This window comes from Peromyscus eremicus, chromosome 1, assembly GCF_949786415.1.
Source record: "Peromyscus eremicus chromosome 1, PerEre_H2_v1, whole genome shotgun sequence".
In the NCBI taxonomy this organism is placed as follows: Eukaryota; Metazoa; Chordata; class Mammalia; order Rodentia; family Cricetidae; genus Peromyscus; species Peromyscus eremicus.
The window spans coordinates 185,440,492-185,463,438 of record NC_081416.1 but is presented as its reverse complement, the minus strand read 5'-3'; the positions used below and the strand labels follow the sequence as shown (position 1 = coordinate 185,463,438).

Sequence of the window (22,947 nt, the reverse complement as noted above, 5' to 3'; positions counted from 1 at the left end):
GGGTATTTCCCATACTATGTGAGACAAAATCCAATCAGCTGTCTTTATAAGTTGAATTCTATCACTTTTGGGATATTTAATCTTAATCTCTCCCAAAAATATTGGAGGCTCTTTATCAAGGTTCACTTTCTGCCCATGATTTGCCAATGTTCTCCTTAGTTAAAGGTAAGTCTATTTTTGCCGTGACTATTCCTGCTAATTGATGAAGTCTCAATTTTCCTTTTAAACTCAAGTCAGAGATCTTTCCACATAAGGTTTTAAATTTTTATTCAGTATATTCGGTAGAAATATCCATTCCAATATATCTTTCCTCAGCATTAAAATTCCTGTAGGAGAATGCTTAGAGAGTAAAATAACTAAAATGCAATCAAGCTTTGGATCTACAAGATCCACATGTCCTTCCTGTACTTTCTTTTCCACCAAGGCCAACTCTCTCAGGTTCAGCTGATAATTCTCTTGGACTACTTAAGTCCTTGTCACCTTCTAATGTTCTGAACAAATTACTCAGTTCATCATTTTTTACCCCAGCAAGAGTTCATAGATGAGAAATATTTCCAAATAATCTTTGAAAGATATTAAGAGTCCACAATCGATCTCTCCTAATTTGTACCTTCTGTGGTCTTAATTTTTGTAGACCTATTTTATATCCTAAATAATTAATAGACTCTCCCCACAAGCAGTCCAGACACTTGCAGCTCTGTCCCCTTGCAGCTCTGTCAACCTGATCTGGCCAAGGTGGGACCTGCAAAGTCACAGCCAAGTTGCTGTTTTTTGAATTCCTGCCCCACAGTTGGTCATCAAATGTAGCTGAATTCTTAAGCAGGCTTATTAAGTACAAAATATGGAGCCAAATATAGTGGTGAAAGCCTTAGAGATCAGGGAAATAGGAAGGGCCGCAAGCTAACCTTACCTCACTATGTCACAGCTTCCAAATTGTGTTCTACTTCCTGTCTAGCTGTGCCTTTATTGCCTTGCTGTTCTGCCCTCTTATTGGCTCTTAGCCCAGTTATGTTGCTTCCTTGTCACTGCCTGTCTGTTCAGACCTCCATGTCTGTATGGTTGGTACTGGTATTAAAGGCATGTGTCACCATGCTTGATTCTGTTCCCTAGTATGGCCTTTGAACATGGAGAGAACCTGTCTGCCAAGTGATCAGATTAAGCATGTGCTACCACTGCCTGACTTTTGTGTTTACTTATAATGGCTTGATATTTTCTCTGATCTGCAGGCAAACTTTGTTAACATACAAATAAAATATTACCACATTTTAGCACAATAAAATATCACCACATCCAGCTTATTATGCCATTCTACCTTCACAGCACAGGGCAGTTGTTTCAGTATTTGGGGCTGGTTGGGAATACCATCCAGTTCAGGATGCCTCTTCTATTTACCACAAAGGATTATCTTTAGATCTTTGTCCATAATAAATATTATACCTTCTTACAGAACATCAACTGAAAACAACCAGTTTCCTTTGGCCTTAACTTTTTCCATGGATGAAGTCAATAGGAACCCTGATCTTTTGCCAAATATGTCATTAGTATTTCATTGGCCCAAAGGTGGTTGTAAGACTGTCAAAATTATGCAGTTTCATACCTTTATCTGAAGAAAATCAATACACTCCCCCCAATTATGATTGTAATGAAGAGATTATGTGTATAATGGTACTGACAGGACCAAACTGGGAAACATCTGCGATGATTGGGACATTGCTAGATCCCTACAGATCTCAACAGGTGAGATTTTTCTGGTGTAGGTTTGCAAGAAATTGTGTCTCTGTTGGTACAATACCAAGATGCTAAGAAGAGTGTGTGGAATTACGTGAAACAGTGTGGTTCAAGATACTATCCAGAGATTTGATTCAGCTTCATTTCCTTTTTTGAAGTTGTGATGAGGGGAAAAATAATAGGTAGGAGGTTGTTTTTTTTTTTTATAGAATTCTTTGCTGAAATGTGTGTTTCTAAGTTCTTAGAAGTGCATATTACCTCATGCTGCTCCTTGTGTCCTAGATCCTTCAACTTACCTATGGATCTTTCCACACCATCCTGAGTGATCATGAAAAATTTCCCTATCTATATCAGATGGCCACCAACGACACAGCTCTACCCCTGGCAATGGTCTCTTTGATGCTTCACTTCAACTGGAACTGGATTGCAATGAGCATTTCTGACAGTGATCAGCGTACCACATTTCTCTTATATTTGAGGACAGAGATGGAAAGAAATGCAGTCTGCTTTGTCTTTGTGAACATAATCCCAGTCAATATGTATTTATACATGTCAAGAGATGAAATGTATTAACCAAATCATAACATCATCTGCAAATGTAGTTATCATTTATGGTGACACAGACAGTACTCTAGCTGTGAGCTTTAGAATGTGGGAATCCCTAGGTATACAGAGAATATGGGTGACCACTTCACAGTGGGATGTCACTACAAGTAAGAGAGTCTCCACAGTTGGCTCATCCCATGGGACACTAGCTTTTGCACACCATCATTCTGAGATTTCTGGTTTTAAAACTTTTGTCCAGACATTGAACCCTCTGAAATACACAGATGATTACCTCGCAAGGCTAGGATGGATGAACTTTAACTGTGAAGTCTCAGCTTCCAAGTGTAAGACACTGAAGAATTGTTCATCCAATGCCTCATTACAATGGCTAATGGGACAGACTTTTGACATGGCTTTTAGTGATGAAAGTTATGACGTATATAATGCTGTGTATACTGCAGCCCATGCTGTCCATGAGATGCTTCTTCAACATGTGCATAATGGAAATGAACAGTACGGTAACTGCTTGAAGGTAGTGTTTCTTCTATTAGATGAAATTATGTGTTATCAATACCATAGCCTGTAAGAGTCTGTCAGATGCCCTAATTTACTGGATTAGCAAATATTAATCAACTAGAAATATTTCTGAAAATTTTTCCTTGTATGGACTTAAAGCCAGAGTCTGATATAAATCTTAATGCAAATGCAATGGAGTGGAGGACACAATTTATCAAGGAATATCAGTGAACATGTTACAGAACACCTGAATATCATTTCACCTCTTCTAATACTGGAAACATAATGGTCTTTCCTCATTAATCCTCTCCATGAGGAGAAGATGAACCCTTGTTCATCAGTTGTCAAATATATGGTAATCAGTGTATTGAGATGTTTTTCAGAAGTGTTCTCAACTGATTGTACCCTACTGTAGGCTCAAGGGACCTCCTTTGGCACTCTGTGAGTAATTACACAGGAAACAGTGGTGGTGTTATTTATTTCAGAACATACATGTGTCCATGTGAGTGAATGATTGGTTCTCACTGTGTATGGGAGCATGTTCTTATTTTCTGTGTATCTGTGTTTATCTGGGTTGCTGTGTATATTGTGTTTCTGCCTATCTGCATATGGGCTGTGGGACTGGAAGGTGATAGAGATTTGTCCTGACTGTGGGCCAGACAGGAAAACTTAAGCTACAAATGGAGTCCAACGTGGTGGCAAGAGTTTCCACCTAAAAACTGAGAAAAAAGATTCTAAAACGGAGCTAAAAACAGTTCCTAATTGTCTCTCTCAAATGAGCGGCAGCTGCTGGTTTGAGCTACTGGTGGGTTCCTGGTGTGCGCGCTTGACCTGCACTATGGCAGGAATGAGGCCTCTGCAAGTGGCACATTAAGCTGCATGGTGGATTTAGACTTTGATAGTACAAAATAAAAAAAGAGGTTTCTGGGCTATACGCTGCTTGGCTAAAAGCATAGACCCACGATAGCTCCCAGAGCTGGTGGTAAAGTACCACCACCATGTTGGGAAGCTGAGGTAGGTGGAGTCAGCAGCCAGAGCTGCTGCAGTTTAAAGCAATAGATTCACAATAAGACAGATTCTGATGTAATAGTTTACAAGGTGTGTAAAATATATGTAGGCTTGAAAGAGCAAAAAAGGAGATATATACAGTTATATAAACAAATACATAGTTTTAAAAAATAAAGTCTTTAAAGAGACAGCAAAATTAATATAAAAAATAAGGCACGTAAAGATGAATATTACACAGACAATCTGGATAGTGTTGTCTTTGGGATTCTTAACTGCAGAGAAATATTTGATTGTAAAGGAAGCTGAGTTAAACCAATATGTATACTTTAAAGATACCTTGACTTCAAAATTTGGATATAAGGTTATGTTGCTTTGGAAAAGAGTCTCTTTTGTTTCCACAGAAAGCCAGAGGCTATGGATTTGTTCAAGAATAAGATACATGAGGTTTGATCAGCCAAGACCCCCTGAAAGGTCTCTGATGACACCATGGCCCAGACGATCCAACATCCAGAACGGTTTCAAGGCACCTGGCTCAGATGATACACCCTCACGGACTACTCCATGATCCTAAAATTTTCTTTGTGTCCCCATAAGATACAGCACCCCCCTCCAGCAGGAAGTAGTAAGAGAAGCTACGCCCAAATTCCCAAATTATATGTAATTTTACTTTAAGGTTAAAATCTTCCTTTTTGGAAAAAAAAAGGGAAAGTGCTGAGGGATGTTCTGTATGGCAAATGTGTTGCTGATTAGTCAATAAATAAAACACTGATTGGCCATTGGCTAGGCAGGAAGTGTAGGCAGGACAAGGAGGAGAATAAAGCTGGGAAGTGGAAGGCTGAGTCAGAGAGACACTGCCAGCTGCCATTGTGACAAACATCATGTGAAGATGCCGGTAAGCCATGAGCCATGTGGAAAGTTATAGATTAATGGAAATGGATTAATTTAAGTTGTAAGAACAGTTAGCGAGAAGCCTGCCATGGCCATACAGTTTGTAAACAATAGAAGTCTCTGTGTTTACTTGGTCGGGTCTGAGCGGCTGTGGGACTGGCAGGTGAGAGAGATTTGTCCTGAATGTGGGCCAGGCAGGAAAACTCTAGCTACACTCAGCATACATTTGTTTTCTGTCAATGTCTTTGTGTATGTGTGTTCCTTTCTGTGTATATCTTCCTGTGTGTTTTTCAGTATATGTGTATATATGACAGTACTGTGTGTTTTGTGTATGTGCTTGCACATATGAATATCTGTGTTTCTGTGTGTCTGTGTGTGTGTGTGTGTCATTCTGTCTTTGATTGTGAGAATAAATTTGTATATGTCAATGTTTTTCTGTGTAGGGGTTTCAATATGTGTATGTTTCCCAGTGTGTATTTGTCTATAATTGTGCATTTATGTGTGAGCCTCTGTGTTTTTCAGGTTTCTGTTTCTGTGTGTCTGTTTGGGTTAGTATGGCTGTCTGTTTCTGATTGCATTTTGATGTGTGTATCTGACATACGTATGTGTGTGCATATTGTATGTATTTGTATTATATATGTTTTTCTGAATGGATGTGAGTCTCTGTGTGTGTGTGTGTGTCTCTCTCTCACTCTGTATGTGCGCATTTTTCTCACCAATGTTTTGTGTCTGCATATATGTCTGTGTTTCTGTTTGGTAGTTTCCTCTGAAAGAACTTAAATACTAGGAATGTTATAATACTTTTATTTATCCACTTACTTTTATTGTATTTCTCCCCTGGACAACTTCATTAACATTGCTTTTAAGAAGAAATCAGCATATGTTTTCTGACATCAAGGAAGGGCACACACAATATAGAATGCTGCCTCTCTTTCAGCTGCACTCCTATCTGAGGAAGACTCACTTCACTAATCCTGTTGGAGAAAAAGTGAATATGAACCAGAGAAAACCTGCAAGCAGAGTATGACATTCTCCAGATTTGGAATTTCCCAAATAGATTTAGGTTTAAGGTGAAGATAGGAGAGTTTAGTCCATATTCTCCAATTGGTCATCAGCTCCATTTATATGATGATGTGATAGAGTGGTCCACAGGAAGTAGACAGGTGGGTCTGACCTAACTATAATCATTTCTGTCGCACAGCAGTAACACTTTCAAGTGGGTCCATTTGTGCTGCCTTTTAACTGGTGAAATGAACTAGACTGTCTCCACTAAGAAGCATTTTCTAGCCTCCTAGTTTATGTTTCTTCTTTTCAGTTTTTGATGTGACATTTTGTTAATTCTTCAAGGGTCTCCGACATGCACACCATGCATACAGTGATTTTTTTTTTTTATCATTCCAGAACATGTTTCTTGTTTTTATTACAAAAAGAAAATTAATAGTTACCACTGTATTATATTATTTCCAGTAAAGTGAGCAATGTCCTCTTGATACTATTCTGATTACTACACAGTGCTTGTAATTTTTACTGCTGAACCTTTGACATATATGCTGAACCATGAGGATAAATATAAGGAGGAATAAAGTAAACACACACAAACCATTAATTATTATTAAATAATTTACCTTAAGCCTTTTTACTAACAGGTCCTAAATTGCCAAAATCTCTAACCAAATATGAAGATAGTGTTTTCATGGCCCATTTGGATACCCTATGAATTATAATTTTGTTTTTTCTTTCTTTCTTTTTTTCTTTTAAATGTCTATGGGTTCTTATCTGCAAGTATGTCTGTGCAACCCTGGTATTTGTAGTGCATATAGATGCCAAAACAATGACTTGGATCTCTGGGATGTGGAGAGAGCTTAGTGCCTCACAGTGGATGCTGAAAGTCAAACTTAAACCCTGTATATGAGCAGTAATTTTTATAGACAGTTGAACCAATTCTCCAGCCTTGATGCATGTTCTGTAAAAAAATTACACATTAGAGGAACATTTATTGGTCCCATTAGTTCTTTCATAGTTCTATCAAACAAACAAGAGTGTGCCTGTTTTCGTTATCTGTGTGGGGAGGAAGTGTTGTTGGTAGTAAAAGAAATGGCTTTGGAAATTTATAAATGGTAGATATATGAGCATCTTGAGACAGGACACTTAATATCAGAAAAGAACCTTCCTGTCACATATCTTACTTAATATATGATTTATACATATAAAGAAAACAAATTGAAGGCTTCAAAGAGAGAAACCCATTTCATAGAAAGGCCCCTTCTTAATAACAGCAAATTCCTTCATGAACTCTCTTAAAATGGGAGAGTAACAGTGATGCAATGCAAGTAGTTAGAGATATAACTGTCAAACCCAGTTACTGTACCCAACAAAGTTATTTATAGTCAAAGGAAGCTGTGAGGACTCTTCATGGATAAAACTTGAGTACATCTGGAATTTATCAAAACCCCAAAATGGAGGGCATATTTGAGAGATATTTTCACTTAACATGAAGTAGGAAGATCCATTTGTTACCCAGATCTTTGAGATAGGGAGATATGCCTGATAGCAGGTGTTGGTCGTACATGCCTTTACTTGAGAGTCAGAGGCAGAGGGATCTTTGTGTTCTAGGCCAGCCTCTTCTACAGAGGGAGTTCCAGGACTGCCAGGGCTACAAAGCAAACCATGTCGCTAAAACAAACCCCCCCAAAAGAGAAAGAAAGAAAGAGAAGGAAGTCATGACTTTAATTGACATATTTTAACCGGGGAAAAGACACAACTTTTATCTGGATCTTAAGCTGGGAAGACACAACTTTGAATTACATCATTTGATTTTGAAAATCACAATCTGTGCTGGAAGCCTATATAGGGACACTGAAAAAGGAAACGTGTTCTTTGTCTGCTTTCCCTCACCTTGCTAGCAAGTCCGTTTCTTCACTGGCATTAGAACCTACGTCTACGGTACATCAGTGTTTCCTGAAGATCAACTGACACATAACACATCATAGAATGAGAAGATTCTACATTTTTGGATTGCCGTTTATACCTAGTGATTGCTAGATTAGCTAGACCACATCCTAGAAGACATTCTAATAAATTGTGTGAATCCATCCGTACATATATATGAGAGAGAAAGTCAGAGAAACAGAGTGCGGGAGACAGAGAGACAGAGACAGATTCATTCTGTAAGTTCTTTAAGGACCCTAACAAATACCTAGACAGACCAATGTTCAGTGATGTATATGAGTTATAGGAATTCATAACCACTCTAACATTTCTATGGAAGACACCGGAAGAGCTCCTACACACTGAAAAGTAAGGTAAATATGTGTGGTCAAAGAAGAGAAAGACAGCAAGCATTAAACACAAGTTAGAAAAACAAGTGTTATATACTGTATCAAATATTGCAATAACAAAAATGGACAATAATTAGCAAATAATTATCAATAACAATTCCATGTCAAGCTTCACATTCTCTAAGCATAATACACAAACAAGATTGTTTTGTAAACCAACATCCATTTGTTCTTCTAAAAACAAACCTCACTTACAAATGTAGAGAGACCACTTCAGTAAATATGGAGGGAAAGAATTTTGAGGAAGTGGAACATAATAAAGTAAATGAGAGACTAAACACTTTGATGGACATGGTGGAAAAATTCTCAAATAAACACTGACTAATATAAATCAACAACACAACAGAAAGTTCTGTCCCTGTGACAAACATAGCTTCATTCCAGGGATACAGGGATGGTTCAGCATATGCAGGTCAGTTAAGTAAATGGGGCACATAAATAGATTCAAGCATAGGACTACATGATAATCCAAATATGTGCAGAAAGTGCTCTTAACAAAGTCCAGCATCCATTAAGATGTTAAAGTAAAAACAAAAACAAAAACAAAAACCTAACACAACAGAAGGAACACATCTTGACTTATTAAAGTTTTTTTTTTTTTATTAATTAATAATTTTTCCCAGCCTGATCCCATTAAAAGTTTTTTCTATGGCAATCTTATTGACAACATTGTACTGCAGGAAGGGAAACTCAAAGAATTTCCATTAAAGTCCCAGTGAGCTCAGGTGTATGTGGTGGTACATATCTGTAATCAAACTCTTAGATCAGAGGCAGGCAAAACCTTCTCAGTTTATGGCGACTGTGGTGTACATAGTGAGTCCAAGTGAGCTAGGGTTGCATATAGAGACACTGCTTCAAAAGAAATGAGCAAAAATTGGACAGTGATGATTTTTTCTAGTTCCATCCACCTGCCTTCAAATTTCATGAAGTAATTGTTCTTTTGCAGCTGAGTAATACTCAATTGTGTAAATGTATCACATTTCTTTTATCCATTCTTTGGATGAAGGCCATCATCCTGAGTGAGTTAACCAAGACCTAGATATAGAATCATGGTATGTGCTCACTCATAAACTGGACATAAGATAGAAAGCAAATGATAACTAGGCTACACTCCACAGCCCCAGAGATGCTAGTTAATAAGGAGGACACTAAGAGGGACATATGGATCACCCTAGGAAGGGAAAATTGCTGGAACCTCCTGGATAGACTGAGGAATTGAGGCGGCCCAGTTGGGAGAGGGATGGAGAGGAAGAGCAATTAAAGAAATACCTTGATAGAGGGGGTAATTATGGCATTATGGGGATAGGGAGAAACCTGGTACCAGCAAAAATCCTAGGATTCCACAGGAATGACCCCACTAAGATTCCTAGAGGGGGTGCCTGAACTAGCCTTCTCCAGTAATCATAAAGGTGAGTTCCCTAATTGTTTCATAGGAACTTCATCCAGTAACTCTGGAAGCAGATGAATAGATGCACAGCCAAACACTGGGACCTGCTCTGGGAGTCCAGTTGAATAGAGGGAGAGAGGAGGGATTATATGAGCAAGTGGGGTCTAGATCGTGACAAGGCAACCCACAGAGACAGCTGACCTTTGGGAACTCAGTCAGTATAGATCAACAGGTAGAAAGCCTGCATGGGACCTACTTAAGACCCCTGCATGTGGGTGATAAATGTGTAGCTTGGTCTGTTTGTCGCCCCTAACAGTGGGACTAAGATCTGTCACTGGCACATGAGCTGTCTTTTTGGAACCTATTCCCTATGGTGGGATTAATCACCCAGCCTTGATGCAGGAGGGAGGAGCTTGGTCCTTCTTAAACTTGGTATGCCATGCTATTTTGACTTCCATGGAAGGCCTTACCATTTCTGAGGAGTGGATGTGGTAGTAGAGAGGAATGATGCAGAGGGAACTGAGTAAGAGGAGAGAGGGGAAACTGTCGTTGGTAAGTTAAATAATTTAATGAAAAATACAAAAGAAATTGGATGAGCAGATACATTTTCTCCACTCATCTTCAAAATAGTCCTTAATATCAAAGCAAGTACAAAAAGAAATGGTAAACATGAAATACAGAAATAAGGGAAGAAATGTGCCCACTGGTTGCAAACACCTTTAATTCCAGCATTCGGGAGGCAGGAGAGGAGGATCTCTGTATGATCTTAGTTAACCTACTATATATAGTTAGTTGAGATATACCAACAATACATTGTGAAACCCTGTTTAAAAAAAAACCACAACAAAAAGGAATACTTGTAGTTAATCACATTGTAGAGAACATGAAAGAGCCCATGCATAGGAGACACTGTGGTTCTGACTCAGAACTCAATAGTCAACAAAGAACCTAAAGTGAGCACCTGGCCATCAGCAGCTGTGTTAACCAGTATATAGACCCCTATCACCAGGATTTTGATTATATAAAATTTTTATTTTTTTAGCTTTAAGAAATCCTATAATCAACTTTAAACAATCTCACTTTTATTCCAGTTCCCCATATATTTGCAGCCATTGTAAGGCACTTTTACCTCAGGAAACTTTCCAGATCAATACTTATCAGTTCATCACTTTGTCTCCAGGAATACACCAGGCTCTGCCTACATAGCTGTTATTCTCTTTACTCTCTGTTTGTCACGCTTTTCAGTGCTATTTATTGGAGTTCATGTTTGCTGTCAGAGGTTTGAAGAGATATTTCCCATCTTTCCAATATCCATTTATCCTAGTTTACTGCACTGTTGCTGTGATTAAACACTGACCATAAGTAAAGTGAGGAGGAAGGGTTGATTAGGCTCATGGGTTACAGTAAAGGGAAGACAAGGCAGGAATCTGACCCTTAAACTAAAGTATAGACCCTGAAGGAACATTGTCTACTGCTTTGCTCTGCTTAATTTCTTCTACAGCCCTGCTTAGGGACAGCACTGCCCACAGTAGACTGGGGACTCATACATCAATTATGAAGTAATAAAATGCATAAATAATATGACAGCCAGCTAGTTCAATGGAGAGAAGGAGAGAAATATTTTAGTTAAGCTTCCCTCTAACTTCTTAATGTACTTTCTGTCAAGGTGGTGAAAATTAACTAGAAAAATCCATTTGCAAGCTCCATGGTGTTTGCCCACAGCAATCAACCCATTCTTATTCCTAAATTTCTAAGATTGGGAAGCTACTCAAATTACTTCAGATTGTTTTCATACATTTACATATTTGGCATTACCAAATATACTAAGTTTAATGTGGTCACTCATTTGGTATATATAAAATAAGCTTATTGATATTTCAACATGCTAACATAATTTTGTTATGGAAGAAGTAGGTAAATCTCCTGATATCAGCGTTCGTCTAATTTTCCTCAGACGCCACCCTCTGTGTGCAGTGCTGATTGTGGTCCTGGATTCAGAAAATTCTTGCAGGAGGGAATTGCAGCCTGCTGTTTTGATTGCATCCCCTGCCCAGAAAATGAAGTTTCTAATGAGACAAATGAGTGTTTGCTTCTGAGATAAATCCTTCACATAGATCATCTTCTCCCAAACACACTGGGATGATCAAAGGTTCTAAAAGGCACAAATAAACCATATCACTTTCCCAAGTTAGTTTTTGTAGAACTACAATCATTATCAATGTCACTTTAAGTAACATGTTATGCCATGACGTACATCTTTGACTCATTGAAAATACATGGCATGTGGCCTTTTCTCAAAGAAAGTTTTGATAAAGAAACTACAATGTAAGGGAATTCTGTACAGTCTTTACTAGTGACTAATCTCCTTGGAAACTATATGTAGATTAGATTCCAATCATGAATTTTGAATAATATTTATATTTTATATTTACATGTCTGTATGTGTCACTACATAAATTTATAAGCACCGTGTATATGCAGAAAATCAATGGAGTATAGACTAGAGATTCTGATCCATTGAACTCTGTTATATGGGTTCTAGAAACCAAATATAAGTCCTGTGTCTCTTTAAGATTAATGACGAGTAGAAATAAATTCTTGTGAAATTATAAGAAGTTGTTCAGTATGATACAAAGAAATTCAAGCAATATCAAGAGACCCCCCTTCAAAGTATCATTGTGATTTGAAATCTAGAGAAGTGTGGAGAAGTGTTGCCAAAAAAAGTAGAAAATATGGAGTACTATAATCAATATTTTTATATACAGCACAGTTAATAGATTCAAAAATAGAAGATACAATGGTTTTTTATGATAGCAACTAGTTACAGTTATACCAATGGTGTTGGCCTCCCTCAGTCCATGTTAGTCAAATGATTATTTATTTAGAGTTTGTTTCACAAAAATGGCAGATACATAGATTTTTCTCTCATGGTGGCTTTCATCCTATATAATGAAAGTCCTTAAAGGACATTTATGGCCAGTAAAACAGTTCAAAAGTTAAATCCCTTTCTACTACAGCTGATGATGAGTTAATCCCTAGGACCCATGTAATAGATAGGTATTGCCAGTTCTTAGAGGTTGTGTTATGATCTCTATGCACTTGCACATACAACCTACTACAATTTACTTAAACAAACTGTAATGAAATTGTTTTAAATATGAAACATAAGAATAAAGGGTATTTACAACAAGAAATACAACAAAAGTTAAAGAAAAATATTTTTATCATTTCCTTAATTATGTGCATATATGTGAAATTGGTGGTTGCGTGTACACAATTGAATGTGCATGTGAGAGGCATCCAAGGCCTCTGTAGTTAGAGTTACAGAAAGTTGTGAGAACCCCGACATTGGTCCTTAAACTGAACTCAGTTCTTCTGCAAGTGCAGTGTATTCTCTTCACAAGTGAGACAACTTTCCATTCCCCTAAGCAAAGTATTGAGTTACATGTGACCATAAATGTATTGTTCTAGATAAAAAGACTTGAAACCTAGAATCACATCATGTCTCTATGCAATTATCCAATGATTCAGAGCAATTGCACTCAAGTTTCTTAAATTTTCCATGGTGGAGACTGCAACTTATGGATGGGATATTATTCTCCAAGCAAACCTTCTGTGCTGTCACTCTTGCTTGAGTGTTCTTCTTTAATTGTGATCATGGTGTTATATCAATATCTACTTCAAACTTGAGTACACTCACATAGTCTGAGACTCATATAGATGGAAATTAGTGAAAGAGGAAGAAAGGTGTTTGTCTGTTCCCAAATGTGATAGAATCAAGAAGAAGGGCTTGTTTTTTTATTTTTATTTATTTTATTTTTTTTTTTTTTGGTTTTTCGAGACAGGGTTTCTCTGTGTAGCTTTGTGCCTTTCCTGGGACTCACTTGGTAGCCCAGGCTGGCCTCGAACTCACAGAGATCCGCCTGGCTCTGCCTCCCGAGTGCTGGGATTAAAGGCGTGCGCCACCACCGCCCGGCTGAAGAAGGGCTTGTTAATGCTAAGCATGTACAGAGGTCTCTACCTCCAGGTGTGGATTACTGCTTCTTATGAACAAGACTCAGGGACAAACCATCCTACTGCCAGATAAGGACACAACTGGGGATATTTTTTAATTAATTACTTTTTTTGCATTTATAAACATAAAAATTATATTTATATAATATTCTTCTTTTACTCTCACCCTCCTACTTCTTATATAAACCCAATCACTCTCATATTAGAGCTCTGTTGTTACTTTTGCATGTACATATATACACATATATACACACTCATACATACAGCTTACTCATTATGAAGGAACTCTAGCAAGAATGAGCATGGAAATATGGCTGTAGCAAGTCGTGCCCTTCTTCACCCTTCCCTTTGCCTTGCTAAAAACTATGACATTGCAGTAATAGTTTGAAAAAAATTGGCCTTATTAGAAGGCATGGTCGAGTTGGAGAAGGTGTGATCTTATTGGAGGATTTGTGTCATTGTGGATGCAGACTTTTAGGCCTCTTACATGCTTGAGCCATACCAAGTGAGAGTTTTCTTCCTGTTGCCTATGGATCAAAGACAAAAAATATCCAGATGCTTTTCCAGCACTATGTCTGCATGCATAGCACCATGTCCCACCATGATGATAATGGACTGAGCCTTTGAACTATATGCCACTCTATCAAATGTTTTCTTTTATAAGCGCTACTGTGGTCATGATTCTAAGAAATGGTAACCAAGGCTATTACATTCCTAAAGCTAGCCACCAATATGTGTTCCCTTATTTGGCCACTTCCTCCTCCTGAGACTGACTCTCAAGTTCCAGCTATCAAAGTATTGATGTTCAGCTACCAAAAACTCTGTTGTGCTTGTCCTAATTAAACTGTCCAATCAAAATTAAACACTTTGTCCTAACCTGGGTTTTCCCTTTCATCTTTATAAGCTACCATTTTCTAAGAGGCCACATCTGTATCCTCTCTATCCAGAGCAGTTCTTTGTCCTTCATGCCCAAAAACCTCTTCCCCCTCTCTTGTTGCTTTCATCTTCTCCTTCATTCTCTATCTCCTATTTTTGTCTATTTCCTGCCTATTGTTCTCTGGGTCAAATTAATCTACTTTTTTATTGAGAACTTGATCTTGGCATGTCATGTGTGAATTCTAAGTGTCCCTAGAGATTATGTTTGGTATATCTTCTATATCATTGCATCTGGGGTAGTAAATTCAAACTGGAAAACATATCACAGGAAGTGTCCCATTAGAAGAAACAGTCTTCAAATATTACAAGGACAGCATTCATAAAACAGACAGAAAGACATCAGGAGGCACTACAACCATGGGATTGGAGACTTTAAAATGCACCCTCTGCAAAATAATGGTTAATGATTTTACCCTCTGTCAATTCACCAGTTTAAGTCATGTACTGAATATATCTGTACTTTCTGATAACATCACAAATAGCATCATCAACACACAGTAAATTAGATAACATACTGATTGTTTAGTTTCAGTTCCCATGAAGACAATGAATGAGTATAATGAATGTCTTTCAACTCCATCCTCAGAAACAAATGCAGATAGTGCAATGCTTCTTCAACACACTAAATTGAAATATTCAGTCAATAAATGGCTAAAGCTGCATTCATCATACTTTTCTTTCTCCACCAGATGTGGAAAAATGTGTGAGGTGTCCAGAGGACCAGTATGCCAACAGGGAGCAGAACCAGTGCATTCACAAATCTGTGATCTTTGTGAACTACAAAGATCCCTTGGGGATGACTCTTGCCTCAATGGCCTTGTGCTTCACTGCATTCACAATTCTTGGTCTTGGGATCTTTGTTAAGCACCATAACACTCCCATTGTGAAGGCCAATAACCGGAATCTTAGTTATATATTGCTCATCTCACTCATGTTTTGTTTCTTGTGCTCCTTGCTCTTCATTGGCCAACCCAACGCAACTACCTGTGTCCTGCAACAAATCACATTTGGAGTTGTATTCACTGTGGCTATATCCACTGTGTTGGCCAAAACAGTGACTGTCCTTTTGGCTTTCATAGTCACAGCCCCCGGAAGAAGGATGAGGTTCTTCATGATTTCAAGGGCACCCAGCTACATCAGTGCCATATGTACCCTCACCCAAATTATTCTCTGCACAATCTGGCTGCTAGTTTCTCCTCCGTTTATTGACACTGATACACACTCTGAGCATGGCCAAATCATCATTGTGTGCAACAAGGGCTCAGTTACTGCATTCTACTGTGTCTTGGGATACCATGGCTCCCTTGCCTTAGGGAGCTTCTTTGTGGCTTTCTTGGCCAGGAATCTCCCTGACAAGTTCAATGAAGCCAAGTTACTGACCTTCAGCATGCTATTGTTTTGCAGTGTGTGGGTCACCTTCCTCCCTGTCTATCATAGCACCAAGGGCAAGGTCATGGTTGTAGTGGAGGTCTTCTCCATTTTGTCCTCCAGTGCCAGTCTGCTGGGATGCATTTTTATCCCCAAGTGCTACATAATTTTGTTCCAACCAGAGAGAAATTCTCTTCAAAAGTTAAGGGAGAAAACCTCTTACTGAACACTCATTTAATAAATGGTACTGAAAACTGTGGTGATGGTACAGAGACACCTGTTATGATATAATACAAGATGTATGCATCAGCTAGTGATTCTCATTGTTTCTTCTAATGATAATTCCCAGAAATATCATGTATACTACTTTTCTGTACATTGTTGTCTATAATCTTCCACTCAGACACATTTTACAAGACCTGGTTCTTGGATATTAGTGCATAAGGGATGTGTTCTTATATTTCTCTAATGCAAAGTAATATTTAAAATAAACTCTAAGCAATTCTTTTAATAACTGAATTACTGTTTTTTTTTTGTTTTTTTTGTTTTTTTCGAGACAGGGTTTCTCTGTGTAGCTTTGCGCCTTTCCTGGAACTCGCTTTGGAGACCAGGCTGGCCTCGAACTCACAGAGATCCACCTGCCTCTGCCTCCCAAGTGCTGAGATTAAAGGCGTGCGCCACCACCGCCCGGCCAACTGTGTGTTTTTAATGTAAGAGAAAACAAAGAAAGTTGTAGTAGAGGGAATGAATGTTTTCAGATTATGAAACTAATTTAATCCTTGTGGAAGTGACAAGAGAATCCTGTTGCATCCTGTGAGTTAGAGGAGTAAAACTTAGTAGAAATAAAGATGTTTTGTTAAATAGATGGAACAAATATTGTGAAAGATTATAAGTTGTCTCAGCATTTAAAATCATATATAGCTTTTTCATGGGCATGAGTTCACTATCAAATCCATGCATCTTACAATTTATAGCCACCTCTTCCAATAGTGCCAATGGATGCCTTTTCTGTCTTCCAAGAACACCTACTCACAGATGTGCACATACGAGCACACTCGAAAAGCACACATACACGTAATTGAAATTAAATGAAATTTGTAAAGTGAAATTTACATAGCACTACAATGGAACACTGGTTTTCTTTTTTTCCCATTTATTGAAATAGATTTTCCTTCATATACTATCCCCTGATTATGGTTTCTCCTGCAAGCCTCTTCAAGTTCCTCCAAGATCCTCCCCACATTGCTTCCTATCTGAATATACCTCATTTCTATCTCTCATTGGATAAATTCAGGTTTCTATGGAAGAATAATAAAATATGTACTATGATAAAGAAAATCTAACACATTGGAATTGGTCAAAATAGGCAAACATAAGGAAAAGAGCCCAAGAGAAGGCATGAGAATTAAGCACATGTGTTTGTACATTCCGGAATCCCAAAAAATTCTTACCTTGAACCCATAACATATATGCAAGCAATGTGTAGGTTAAAAAGTGAGTAGAAATGTATATCATGAAAAACCTACAGAAGTGAGGAAAATGGGGAACTCTGACACAATACTATGGAACATAGGCCCCACAAATGAGGTTGATTATATTTTGTGCTCCCATCTATACGTGGGCATGCAGTCTACACTTAAAAGAGTTTGATTCCCTATTGAGACTCCTTTGAAGGAAAGTAAATTCTCATTAGCTGGTGGTTATCAATTGGAGATTGCTTCTGGTGTTACAGATGAGGCTTGTGATCACTTCTACTTTCAGGTCTGGGACCCCAACGGGGAAAAACACATGTATGCACTGTTCCTGTTTCCTCAGGTTCTGTGTTTTCTTTTATTTATCAATCCTGTTTAATTAGAAGGCATTTATTTTGGTGTCCTCTGTAATGGTATTTGTTCCACCCATGAACTTGGGCTATACAGCTCAAAGGAGGCTGTGCTTCTTGCCATCATATGTAACCTCTTAAAAGGAAAGGGAGAGGGGTCACATTCTTCTTCTTACTGGCTTTTCCCATTGGCCAGGTACATTTTCTCACAGAACAGAAGATGACTTCAGCTGTTTACTCGTTTCTGAATTAGTGAGTATATTTTTAAATTTAAATCTTAATAAATCCATTTTATACTTTAAATAGACTCATATGTATTGACCTTAACAGTTCTCCATTACCTCTGCCTCTTATCCTCTTTCTACATATGCTTCCATGCTATTTTCTGTGGCTTGTAGGGAGATATATGAAGGAGGCAAGCCTTTTAAACTTAGTTTTCTTCCTCTCACCATAATGTCTGGCTGTTGATTTCTGTTTGCTATTTGTTCCTGTCTGCTGCACAATGATGATTCCCTGAAAATAACTGAGCAAGGCATTGATCTTGAATATAACACAATGCAATTACAAAACATTTTATTGCTTTTTAAAAGAACAATAGCGTTTGATTTTACTGTAGGTAGCTGGGCTATCTAGTTTTTGATTCTTGTTACTCAAGCAGTGTCTGGTTGGATTCAGTCAAATCAGATATTTGTTGCTTATTCTCACAGATTTTGTGCCACTATTTTCCTAGCTATTTTGCAGGCAGGATATTATTGTAGATCAAAGGGTTTTTGGATGTGTTCACACTTTTAGTTCAGTTGGCAATTGCCAAAGATCATTTCAGTACCAAGGACACTAGAATACTGAGTGAAATCTCAATTAAGGTCTCCCATGGGGAGTCAGCAGAGCCCAGCACACTGAGCCTAGGCAGGTCAAAGCCCCTTCCCACTGCACTAAGGCTGAGCAAGGTGTCACACCACAGGCACCAGATTCCCAAAGGCCTGCCCATAGACCAGGGATACAGGCACCAGATTCCCAAAAACCTGCCCATAGACCAGGGACAGATCCCGATCGCCCTGCCTGGGTGCCCCCCAAACTGTTTGAGCCAAACAACTGTCTTCTGTATCCAGAGGGCCTAGTCCAGTCCCATGGGGGCTCCACAGCCACCAGTCCACAGTTCATGGGCTTCTATTAGTGTGGCCATGATGTTGAACACTCATTTAATAACATTTAGTAAGTGTTGCTCAGCTGTGTATGTTTTATCTTCTGAGAACTCTTAGTTTTGTACCTTTTCAAAATTGAGCTAATTTTTTTTGTTCAGATTCTGCATTCTAGATATACTAATCCTTTATTCCCAGGGTCCCAAAAGTACTTGTTTAGTTGCAGTGTCTTTTCCATTGGTGTGTTTTAAACTTATGTCAAAGATAAGTTGACTATAGCTGTGCAATCTAATTATGGGTTTTCTTATCCATTGAAATAGTGTAGTATCAGTATATTATGGTCTTCTGTAACTATAGTACTAGAGTGTAGTGGAACATAATTATTATGATAACTCCAGCTTTGTTATTTTTTTCTCCATTGCTTGATCCATCCAGAGTCTGTTTTTCTATTTGAATTTTATAATGTTTTTTCATAATTCTGATTTTTCTTTATACTATGATGGAAATTTGATGAATATTGAGCATATTAGAATGGTGTTCACAGTATAGACACGTATTTTTAAAACAATATTAATTTTATCAATCCAGAAGCATGCAGGATAGTTTCCCTCTTGCATTGTCTATAAATTTCTTTCCTCAGTGTTATAAAATATTCACCGTGAAGATGTCTAACTTCCTTGGTGTCATTTATTCCCAGATACTTCACGTTTTAGAGGTTACTTCAATTGAGTTCATTATTTGATATCTTTCTTAGCCTGTAATGAAAGCTACTGGGGTCCAGACCCTCAATAGCCTTCACCCAGACTTTCAGAAGATAATCTACTGGTGGTTGATTAATCTGAGGGATTCTCTAATAAATCTATGTACTTGAAACTATTTAGTCTATACACTTTATTCTTCTGAGTCAGTTCTCTCTCTACATGCCTTCTATTTGCTCTCTTACTTAGCTTCTTTCTTGACTAATACTCTCTAACTCTGCTGTGGATATCTGCATGCTGTGAACGTGTTGCTCTGATTGGTTAGTAAATAAAGTGCTGATTGGCTAGTAGCCAGGCAGGAAGTATAATCTGGACAAAGAGAGAGGAGAATTCTGGGAACAGGAGGGCTGAGTCAGGAGACACTGCCAGCAGCCTCCATGAGAAGCAAGATGTGAAGGCAGAACTGGGAAAAGGTACCAAGCCACGTGGCTAAACATAAATAAGAATTATGGGTTAATTTAATTGTAAGAGTTAGTCAGTAATAAGCTTGAGCAAATGGCCATACAGTTCCGAAATAATATAAGCCTCTGTGTGTTTACTTGGGCCCTAGTGGCTCCAGGACTGGCAGATGAGAGAGATTTGTCCTTACCACCAGAAGGTAGGGGCACAGGAAAACTCTAGCTACGTATCTCTTTCTGCTGTTACCTCTAAGACTACCTTAATTCCCTCATCTTAGTTCTGCCCCATCTTGGTCTTTTTCATCTTGTTCTTATCCATCTAGTTCTTTTCCATCTGGCTCATCCTCATCTTCCATCTAGTCCTTCTAGTTTTCTAATGTAGTTCTCCTCCAATCTAATTCTCTTCCAATCTAGTTCTTCCCTATCTGTTTGTTCCCCTCCAGATCTTGCCCATCTAGTTCTTCCATTCTCTATTTTCTTCTCTTTTTTTTTCTCTGAAAATAAAGCTGCCTTTTATCCCTTTGGCCCTTATCCCTCCAAGCTATCTCTGCTACTGCCATTTCTGGCAGGGCGGGGCAAGTGTGCTTAGTCACTAGGCAACTTGGCTAGGTAACTTCCCTCACAGCTAGATGTACCTGTAAGTAGGAACCCTTCAGTTATGAGTTAATTGCTAAGGGTGGAGTTAAACCTAGAAATACAACTTTGGAAAGGAGCACGTTAAGCTTAATTAGCATATCCACCAGTGTGGGCCGTTTACCCACCACCCCCACAGTTCCCCAGAGTTTTCTTGAGTGCAAGCAGCAGGAAATATTAGATAAAAGGATTTATTGTGGAGAATCTTGTGGAGATAAACAGATAGAAAATAAAGGAAAACCTCGAGAGGGCCTGGAACCTATTCCAATGGGGCCCCAACTTTCTCTGCCCCAGGGTTTTTATAGAGACGCTAAGGGGTGGAGCAAAAGACCTCCTCTCCCAGCACAGCCAAGTGCAGACCATCCCAGACACCTGCACTCACTCAGGCCCGTGGTCTAATCATCCTCTATGCGGACCTGCTGGGTAAATCCACAAGGAACCCAAGAACAGGCTCCCACACACCAGGCCTTCTCAAACAGATAGTCTGGATGCTTAAGTCTGTTTTTAGAGAATCTGTGAAGTATCTCAGATAAGGCATTTTCGTCCATTCAGGAATGGTCCTGGCTGGATGCTTCTAATGACAATAATTACAGAAAGGCCTGAGATTAGCGATCCTGTCTATGTTACTGCACAGAAGTTTATCTAAATATTCCATTAGTAGAAGGTAAGTTGTGACCAATGAATGTCAGAATAGCTACAATAGCACATGAGAAATTCATGGCAGGAAACAGCTAATAATCAAAGACTAGTATCACCAAGACTCCTTGAGCCTTGGCTTGACCTCTGGAATGCCGTTGGCTTCATCCAGGTATTAGCTTGTCCTAATCAGCTGAAATACTACTTCATATAATTGTGACTTGCAGCAAGTCTTGCTCTTCCTGGTACATAGAGGAGCAATTCATGTTGTGTGCTGATTTTGCATGCTGCTACTTTCTAGATAGTATTCATCATATTGAAGAATTTTTACAATGAATATTTAGGATCTCATTTACAAGTACAACATCATTAGCACATAGACATAATTTGACTCCTATTCCTTTCTACTGACTTGAAACTCTAGAAGTATCCGAAGTGTCCTGATCTTATTCCAGGGGAATGATTATCTTCCATTCTTTGTTGTTTCAAAGGAAAGGCTCTCAGTTTGTCTCCTTTGATTTAATTCTTGCCATTTTTTTTTATATTTTCCTCCATTCTGTTGCATTATTTTCCTTTTATACTGAGTGTTTTAGGGATACTGAAGATTTCCATAAGTATTTTCTTCATCTAATGTGATGATTATGTAATTTCTGCCCTTATCTATTAAAGCAATTTATTATACTCACTGACTTATGCATGGTACACCTTTTTTTGCTGCTAAAGTGTGTTAGTTGGAGTTTCTATTGATAGGAACAGACACCATTAACATAGCAACTCTTAAAAATGAAAACATTTAACTGGGAATAGCTTACAATTTCAGAGGATTAGTCCATTATTATCATGACAGAACATGGTAGTATGCAGTAGAAATGGTGCTGGAAAAGGAACTGAGAGATGAAGAGTTTCAAGTTTGCCTAGCTGGGTTTTGGTCTTGCTTTGGTCCAGTATTTCTTCAGTATCCCTCATTTCCTCCATTTTTGCAATGCTAACATATATCCTGAGTCATTATAAGATGGAAGAATATGACCTGCCTTTTTTTTATTATAGTTTATATATAATTACAGTGAAGAGATTGCATTAGTTTCTCAAAAGACTTTGAACTTTGGACTTTAAAACATTGTTGAAACTATGATGGGGACTTTTGAAGTTGGACTAAGTGCATATTGCAATATATTATGGTTACAAGCGTTTGTGGGGCAGTGGAGAGGAATGTGGTTATTTGAATAGAAATGATTCCCCCTCAGTGGACTCATGTGTTTGAATGCTTGGCCATAAGGAGTGGCACTATGAGCAGGTATGGTCTTTTTGGAGAAGAGGGAGGCATTTGTCACTATGGAGGAAGGCTTTGAAGTCTCATATATACTCAAGTCATGCACAGTGACATAGTTTTTTTCTGCTGCCCTCAGATCAAGATGTGGAATTCTCAGTTCCTTCTCCAGTATCATTTCTATTTGCACACCCCCATGATGATACTGGACTAAACTTATGACCTGGTAAGCCAGCTCCATTTAAATGTTTTCCTTTTTAAGAATTGCATGGTAATGGTGTCTCTTCATACCAATAGAAACTCTAAATAAGACAATCCTCTATCAAACTAGGAGTTAATAATTATCTTTTCCCATTATGTAAGCTCCTACATTCTCTGAATGATGATGTGCTTTTCTTAGAGAAGATTTTCAGTGTCATGGGAACCTATTTATTAATTATTGTTTTTTTTCTTTTTTAAAAGTAAACTTCATTTTTTTCATTTTTATTTATTAAGAAATTTTCTACTCACTTCACATACCACCGACAGATCTCACCTCTTCCCTCCTCTTACCCCCTGATTGGCA

The 22,947-nt window shown here is 38.3% G+C and overlaps 1 pseudogene; it reads left to right on the top strand.

Moving 5' to 3' along the window:
- LOC131902656 (vomeronasal type-2 receptor 116-like) overlaps positions 1–15,955 on the top strand; it is a 30,146-nt pseudogene extending 14,191 nt beyond the window's left edge.
- Positions 15,956–22,947: the final 6,992 nt, after the last annotated feature.